The sequence below is a fragment of the Molothrus ater genome, chromosome 15, assembly GCF_012460135.2.
Source record: "Molothrus ater isolate BHLD 08-10-18 breed brown headed cowbird chromosome 15, BPBGC_Mater_1.1, whole genome shotgun sequence".
Taxonomy (NCBI): Eukaryota; Metazoa; Chordata; class Aves; order Passeriformes; family Icteridae; genus Molothrus; species Molothrus ater.
The window spans coordinates 448362-457500 of record NC_050492.2 but is presented as its reverse complement, the minus strand read 5'-3'; the positions used below and the strand labels follow the sequence as shown (position 1 = coordinate 457500).

Genomic DNA, 9139 nt, shown 5'->3' with positions numbered 1-9139 from the left:
AGATCTCTTTAATGCAAGAGTGCTCCAATATATTATCATTCCTGATGATGCACCTTGTATCCAGTAAGTCTTTTTCTTCCCTAAAATATACTGTTGTTTTGACACAAACAGCTTGCTACACTTAAGGATTTTACTAATAAAACATAATGTTGTGTTAGATATTATGACTGTTGCCACAGCTGAACTGCCTTGTCAAATCAATCCTAATATGGCTCCCACAGGCACATAAAAACCTTATTTAGCTATCAGTTATCCTAATCACTTTGTTCAGTTTAAGGGTGCAATACTTCAAGACCCGTTCCAATTTATACATATATGCCCAGCCATTTAATAAAGTCTTGATTTATATAATAAATTCTTGTTTGGGAAAAAATACTTTAAACCAGCAGTGTTTTATCAAGTGTGTTATATGTCTCCTCATACCCCCAAATAAATATGTTAATATACACAAAGAGGATGCTTGCATGGAAAAGGGGAATATGGAACAGATAAGCTATCGCTGAAGAAAAATCTGTCTCTTTGATTATAAATGAGCCTTAAATGGGGTCCCCCGATTTGCAAAACACGGGAGAAATCCCAATGCCTTTGAAAATCTTTGTACAAAGTTTATCTAGGATAGTATTCACAGCCTTTGTACCTCTGATGTCTGAATTCCTAATAAAACAGATGTATTCAGGAATAGACAGCCACACGCAGATGCTCAGGTGTGCAGAGGTGCCAAGCTGCTGCTGAATGCTTGCCCCACTCTCAGCTCTTCACACACATTGTTTCTTCCCCTGTAATAGAAATAAACCTGCCTTTGCTTCTTCTTGTTCAAAACTACTGTTGAGTATCTGAGTGATATTCAAACCTTAAATCAAACTGTGAGGAGGAGCAGGAAATTCTCAAACTCATCCTCATCTTCACCTACAGGAAAAGAAACCAGAACAAACCAGCAAAGGCCTCATCTTTGCACGTGTTCAGAAGGGTCAGGCTCTGAGGCTTTCACGGAGAAATCTCACATTGTGGGAACTTCACGGAACCTACAGGAACAAAAACCTGAGCTAGGACACATTTTTACTGAGCTACAGGGACCACAAATCATTGATTTCAAACGACTTGTATCTAAGACTGGTTCATGTCCACATTTCACACCTTCCTCCTTTTGATATTTCCTCTGTTAACCTGCAGCATTTGTTCACTGACCTACAAGAATATTCACATAAGAAAATCCAGATTCAACAGTTAGAAAATGGTAAATTTAAAACTACAATATTAAAATAGATGCTTTCACATGTGTAGTTTATGATATTTAAATGGTAATCTTTTCCCTTCATATACTGTTTTTCCTGCCTCTACCTATTTGGGATAAAGAATGAAGCTGCCCTGGAAATGAACCTGGGCTGTATTGGGATTATGTGTAACATTGCCTCACTTGTTCCAGAATATGTGAGTTTAGGAGACACAAGATGCTGTGAGAAGGGAAAGAGATCAACAGCTGAAAGGTATCCTGGAAGATTTTGTTTTGTTGTGATCCCAAACAAGTTAACTGGGGACAACTCTTTAGAAATGGCAATCTGCACAAGGATCAGCCCTCACCTACTCATCTTTAGGCTCTAATGAGGCTAGCAGGCTTCTCCCACGTTCATTCCCCTTGAGACTAATTCAGAGTAGGAATTTAATTTATGTTCTTTAAAGGGCTCTTGGCTATAGGGCTTCTCTCTCTTCTCTCTTCATGGGCAAACTCTGGGAAGCCAAGTGACAAATGGAATTAGGAGCAGTCTTTTGTGTGTTAAACTGGTTGTGCAGAGTTAGTGTGAGCTTTACAGCTCAGTTTCCACACTTCACACAGCCATCTGTAACACAGGCCTAATTCCAGCCCCTTACCTTTGGGGATGCTGCCCAGACCAGATCACTCACCCCAGTGCAACAGTACGAATGACAGAAAATGCCAGAAGAGCAGTCACAGGGACTGACAAATTCAGACAACATCCTGGAAAGAAAAAATCATAGTAAGTAGTAGCTTTTCTTGAAGCTAGGATGACACATCTTCTGAACTGAAAAAATCAAATATCCTCTGAGAGAAGTAATTGTGATCCTGCAATTAAAACTGCTCTGTAACAATGCCAATATTTACAGTTGCACTGGCAATCCAAGCCCTGCCATTTCCTCAGTCCCAAATATCCAGCTTTGTAACCTGAACTGCTCTGCTCTAATACAGGCCTTTCCCGATTTTTCTTAAAGCAAAGGAAATACATTCAATAACTTACTGCTGCTCACTGGTCAGCTCAGTTACAGAGCCTTCAAAGTACAATCTGTGCTCAAGGACTTTCTTAACCTACTGAAGGGTCTGCCCAAATCTGTGAGCTGCATCCTCACCTGCATCAAACCCCAGAGCGAGAGGGGCTTTCTGCTGGATCCCAAAGGTGCTGCTGGTAGCAAAGGGTCTGATGGACTTTGGGTAAACCCAATCTGAATTTCATCTAGAAATACATACAATAGAGATATTCCTTAGGACATTAAAGACTGTAATCTGTCATTAATTAAAGCAATTATGTTTCATGGTATATATTCTAGTCACAAAAGAGACACATGAACCCAATTACTTTTATCTCACTTGTTTCAGTTACAAGAGATAAAAATACATCCCATCCATACTAAGCCATGTCAAACACTTCACCAAAGCTGAAACAGGGCCATGGAGGATCATCACTTTTGACTTCAGCAAGGTCTTTGGCACTGTGTCCCAGAACATCCTGAACTCACAGACACTCCACAAATGCCCAGCACACTCACTGCTGCCACTTGGCTTTTCTGAGTGCTTTCACTGTGCCATCCCTGCACATCACTGACAAAAGACTTTGCTAACTTTTATAAGAATAAACAATTTTCCTTTTAATTTTAATTAGATTAAACTCATTTTGAAACAAGTAACATTGTAAGAATAGTTTTTATAGCTGCCAGGTATTGGAAAACCTCCTAATTTAGTTTTAAAGGTTGTTTCTCTGTCAATCTATAACATCCAACAGGGTTTTATTTTGCAAAGCTTCATAGTTGGTTCCCCCCCAGTTATAGGGCGGAGTCTTTAATAACATGAGGCTAACAAACACAGGGACTGAGAACACTTGAGAGACTAAAACTATGTCATCCCAAGTTACCATACACAATAATAATAAAACTGCAGCTATTTTGCTACAAAAACATAGAGTGGAAAAGTTAATTATTAGAGAGGACTAAACATGTATGAGAGAGCACTCGGCTTCACAAACATAAAGGAATGACTAACATATTCCATTATGTAAATGAATTCAAAGATATTTCACAACTGATCAGCTAGGAGGGACATAATGATTTATAATTCAAATAACTGAGCTTTGGAATCAAATTGGACTAATATATTTTGAAATATGCAAACCTGGGATAATTGTGAAAGTAATGGAAACCCTGATATCAACCCCAATCATTTGTTGCCTTTGCTGATACCTTCTTATGGTTTTTCTTCTTTTTTTTCTGTAGTGAAGTTGCTGAAATTATGGTTTGCTTTTAATTCTACTTTATCCTTTAGAAAAAGATTATAATACACATAAAAAAAGAAAAATACCAACTTCTGAGACCGTGTAAGAGATGATTGGTGTACAGGAAAGTATTGAAATGAAATAAATTATTACTTTAACCTTTCAGAAGAGCCACAATTTAATCTATTTCAAATACTGAAAATTGATCCACTGGATCTAGCATCTTAACAATACACTATTTCTTTCAAAGTAATGTATACTTAAAGCCTTTAAAAAAACCCCAAATATAATGTGAAAAGGCCAAAGTTTGCAATGCCAGGAAGTAGTTATAAACTACTTCATATGTTTGAAATAAAAAGTACTTCAGTATTATTATTAAAAAAAACCCTATTGGTAGAGTTTTTAATAGGAAAAAATACATATCTTTAAAAGCCAAAATGACCAGTGAAATTAGGTTGTACATCATTTTCTGGGAAAAAGGAAAAACAGCCTCGACAGGTGTAATTTATCATTTTTCTGATTTAATACCAAAGAAATATATTAAAATAATAAAAAGAATCCTGAAATCCTCAAAATTTGTAGTGATAAATAGCCCTCCCTGTCTTTATTGCATTATGCCTACTAACAGAAATATTGCATGGTGGATTTCGCCAGACAAGGACGATTATTTTCCAATAAAAAGTTGCATATTAAATTCCAGCACAAAAGTGGGTGTCTAATACTTCTGAAATCTTTTATGGTTTGCCAGGGAACACAATTTTAAACTTAACTAATACAAGCTCAGGGTGAAGTGAAGCAGCATTGAAGATGCCTGGGCACAACCCCACCCCTCCAAGCAGCAGAGCAACCATTCTCAGAGTTCCTCCTGGAATCATTCTAATGGAACTCATTTGGGGTATTCGTTTCTTCAGCTGCTCTCTCTTTTTGTTGGTCTTTCAACACTTTACACTGCTGATAAAGTTTATTCGTTTAAAAGAAGAGGACAGTGCTGCTGGACAGCCTGAGCACACAGCGGGGTCTGAAACCACTCTCACGACAGTTTTCCAGTTTCTGCAAAGAAAAACCCTAGAGGTTCATCACAATGCCAATCTTCAAGAGAACTTAGACTATTAAATATCTCCTTTCTCATCCTTTCTAGGTCCTGATATTATTACATATATTTCATGAGCAGAAACTCATTTATTGCTAATATAATGTGAGCAATCTGAAAGCTATCCTGACTTTTCAGCCTTGGAAAGGATTATTCACACCAACAGTGTATCTTGACCCGACTTCTGTGAGAATACATTCCTTTTCAAGCCTCCAGCAGACAACAGGAAATGCTGAATGCTTGCTGGCTTTAGCAGCAATGTGAGGTGATTCTGTCAGGAAACACAGGAATAACGAGGCAAGCACTCGCAGTTAGGGGCCCTGTGCTACATTTCATGGGGATTCTGAAAGAGTTCTGAATCCTACAGAAGCAGCAAGTATACAGTAGAAAGGAGGAGAGAGTTCATTAGTTCCTTCATAAATCTTGTTAATGAAATATGTCTCTCATTCTGGTTATGTTGAATTCCTTAGCAATGTTTCAAGTCCTTTCCAGTCTAATTTCTGTGATGCCATAAGAAAACAAACACATGCATATTTAAAATATCAAGTTAGCTGCTTAATGGTATTTCAAGTCAGCATATAGAACTACACCTTGTTTGGTTTTCATTAAACAAAATTCACTCATGGAATGTGAAAACCTGCACTCATCTTTCAACTCAAGGAAATATATTAAAATTATTCCTACAGTATTAGAGTTCTATGGAGAAATAAAATGATACCAATTGTCATATTCCAGGTGCCTTCCCCTCTGTTTGTGTAACAACCCCCTCTAGAAAATTACTGAAAAGTTGCTTTTGTGAGCCCTGGTGGTTTATTATCTGTCATACACCTTTAAATATTGTGTCATATCAAACACTGCTACCAGGGTTTGTTTTTTTTTTTATCTTCTTGCTCGACTGACTGAACACTCCAGGAACAAACATTCTTCTGCAACTTATGGTAAGTGAATATTAATTAGAATAAGCTACAAAAGGTTCCAACAGAGAGCAAGTTAGCAAAAAATACCTGAACGGAGATGAAAATGCACATGAAAAGTCACAGCTGTTTCATCGGTGACACACTGAGGAACCCCAAACCAGGAATGACAAGGCATGTCAAGAGCCTTTTGGTGGAACCCTGCAGCCCTGCTGCCTTCTGCAGGTTCAGGGTGAGAGGTGGGGCAGCGGCAGAACCCTGCACAGCTGCAGACCCCCGGGAGCTGGGAGGGAACCTCCTGTGCTCACCTGCTCCACCCAGCAGGAGGGAAAGAGGTGGCCTTGGCCTTCGGATGGAAGTGGGAAACTGCTGCCAGTGAAGTGTAGGAATGTAATTTTTCTAGTGAGGGTACAGAATCCAGAGTGGGTCAGGCTGAGGGACCCCAGGGCTCACCTGGTGTCACCTCCCTGCTCCAGCAGGGCCATCCCAGAGCTCAGGGCACAGCAGGGTGTGCTCACAGCTCTGCCATGGCCCCAGGCAGGGACACTGCACAGCCTCTGCACCATCTGCTCAGGGCTGGCACTGCACATCAAAGTTCCGCCTCCTGGGCAGGTGGAACTTCTGGGAATCCGTTTGTGCCTATTGCCTCTTGTCCTGTTTTTGGCACCAGTGAGCAGAGCTTGGTCCATTCTCTAACACCCTGCATTTGGATACAAGCCTGCTCAAACAAAAGGGCCCCATGATTGCCTGGCTTGGGAGCCCTGGCACCTATTCCTGACCATGACATCAAACCCACAGAATCACAGAATCAGCTGAGTTGGAAGGGACCACGGGGATCACTGAGTCCAACTCCCAGCCCTGGACAGAACAGCCCCAAAAGTCACATCACGTGACTGAGAGCATTGTCCAAACACCCTTTGACTCTGCCAGGGTGGTGCTGCGCCCGCTGCCCCAGGAGCCAGGTGTGCCCCAAGGTGTCAGGGAAATGAGTCAGCCCAGGTTTGTCTGCTCAGTTTCCCTGGCTGTGGAATGTGCACAATGATTTTTACTTTCAGCTGTGACATCCATTGATGACAGACTGTGAAGTAAGAGATATCATCAGCACCAGCTATTTGTACTGTGATGCAGTAGGATTTCAGTTTTGAGAGAAGAGAACCTGTAGAAGAGATGGAAAATGCCTTAAAATCAGCACTGATTATTGATTTTACATAGTCACAGGCTAGGGAATGTATACAACACATAAACTATTTTTTTCAGGAAGTTTTACGCTCAACAGAGTTTAAAGCATCTAAATGTTTAGTATTATTTGCTCAGGAAAAGACACATAACAATGCAATTACCAAAGCAATTCCTCAATTTAAATTTACAGACAGACATTGATTTACTTTATAAAATCTCTATGAAGAGCTATATGGGTTCAGATTGCCTTAAAGAAATAGCCCCTTCAAACAAGTCCATAATTCACAGTTTATCCCTGCTATGGAGAGTTCTGGAGATGTTTATAGTTGCACTAAATCCTTAACAAGTATATACCATACAAAGCAATAGAAAGGATTTTGAACTACCCAGATTTGACACCAATATCAAAACCATAAAAAGGCTATTTTGCAAAAGAGCAGAGTCTTTATCCTTCAGTTACAAGACATTTAAAGAAAAACAAGAAGCCATGGTGACAGCTTGAAGAGAAAATTAAAGGAAGGAAGTCTCTTCATCCAACATTCAGAGTACTTTTGTCTGCATCTGTTCTTTTGGTTCAGGGTTATATTTGGATGCTGAAAGATGGAGCAATACTATAAAAGCTGGAGAGTACTCTTGAGTGAACAGAGGCAATCATAGAAATTCCCATTTCTGTTTTGGCCTTGCCAGTATCAGGTAAGATGAAACACACATAAAATACAGTTTTTTAAGAAACATTCGCAAAACTTTATATAAGTATCTGAGAAAACTTCTAAAGATCTAGAGCTCAATCTCATAATACAAAAAGCAGTTTCCAGTATGCAAGGAAGAGAAGCAAGGAATAAAAGAGCAGAAAAATTTACAGATCTCAGAGAAATCATGGCAAGATAGCTCTTAAATCCAGGGGCCATGGTCCCTCTATCTTTGTAACTCAAGGGATTTAGTGATTCAAAAGATGAACTAAAAGTTACAGAGTCAAAGGAGATAACCATGAAGTTTCAGATGAACCATTCTCTTTCCAGGAGGCCCTGAACCTCTTTTCTGAAAGGTAATGGCAGGTTCACCATCACAGTGCAGAGGAATTCCAGGAACACAAGAATTTCTGCTCACACATGGGTTGCCTAACCTCCCATGCACAGGGGAGCTGGGAATATGCCAAAGAAGCAGTTGCAAGACTTAAGCTGCTACCAGCCAGAAGAGGTGATGACTGCCATAAAGCACCAAATTTGGCTGAGGTGGCTGTTTTGGGGTTTTGTTTGCCTGTTAAATAATTAAAGGAAAGAGTGAAAACCTTTTAAGCTTATCTAAGAATTACATAAATTGGGAATGTAAATTCATGAACAGTCTTGATCACAAGTTAAGGTTGTAATTAACAAGTTGTAATATCCTTAACTGTAGTTGCATTACAGAAGTGTAATGCATTACAGAAAAGATGGAAAAAACCTACATTTTAAACAAAAACTTTCAAAGTTGCTTAAGGATGTGCTATCCAATTCCCATTACAGAGCAAAGAAAAATGGGCTTCCAAAACCCTTGAAAAGACACTGAAAATCTGTTCTTTATGTGGTGCTGAAATTTCAGTAAAAACACAGAGGCAAGAAAGCTCTGTACAGTCAGGTTTTAATTATTTCTGACAGATTATCATCACTTACCCTGAAAGCTCTCGGTGGCTCAGACAGCAATGGGATATATACTTTTCATTAGAGCTGGACAAAGGTGAATAGTTAAAAACTGCACGTTCTATCATGAGTAAAAGTACTGAATTTTTGTTTGCTGTGATTCAAGGAGCCATTTCAGTGTAAGTGTTCCAAAAAATACTCAGAGATCCACACTGAAAAGTTGTAACATGGAAAATCCCTCTATTGACACATATGTGCATTCACCACAGTGACATCCCACATCAATGTTTGGACATGCACCTCTTATTCATGTTTCACTTATTTTATCATGACCAGAAATACGAAATACTTGAGAAAATATTTTGTAAATCCACCTCATGAAAAATCATTTCCATGTGATTTTGATAATAACCGAAAAAACCCCAGAAGAGGCTCTCAAAGGGTAAGGGAAGAAAAGGAAAGGTGATTGCAGCCAAAATAATGAAAAGACACTTCCAGCCCAGGCTCAAGCAGCAGGTGGAACTAAAACTCCTCCAGTCCCAGCATTTTCTTACCTCTGCAGGGAAGAACCAAGGCAGGTGGGCACCTACTGAAAGAAAAACTGGATCTGTGGGGTAAGACAGAAGAGTAGACGAGTGGCTTTCTAAAATACCTGTGGTTAAAACACTCACTCCATCCACTGGAGGAACAGGTGAATGGGCTCCCAGTCAGGGATTCTGCCTGCTGCTGCTACAAATGTGCTAAGAATATTCCCAGTAACAGAGCACCAGGAATGCTGCCAGACTGGATTGCCCCATCAGACCGTTGGGTTTGGATTATATAGATCAATATGCTGATTTCACACCC

At 39.6% G+C, this 9139-nt stretch overlaps 1 long non-coding RNA gene across 1 annotated transcript in view; it reads right to left on the bottom strand.

Moving 5' to 3' along the window:
* The window catches only part of LOC118692210 (uncharacterized), a 111047-nt gene that overhangs the window by 48927 nt on the left and 52981 nt on the right, over positions 1-9139 (bottom strand). Inside the window, exons 7-9 of the long non-coding RNA XR_004981124.1 lie at positions 2359-2462; positions 1900-1972; positions 638-1022 (exon numbers count right to left, since the gene is read on the bottom strand). This is a non-coding gene — a long non-coding RNA (uncharacterized LOC118692210). The remainder of the gene's footprint in view (positions 1-637; positions 1023-1899; positions 1973-2358; positions 2463-9139) is intronic.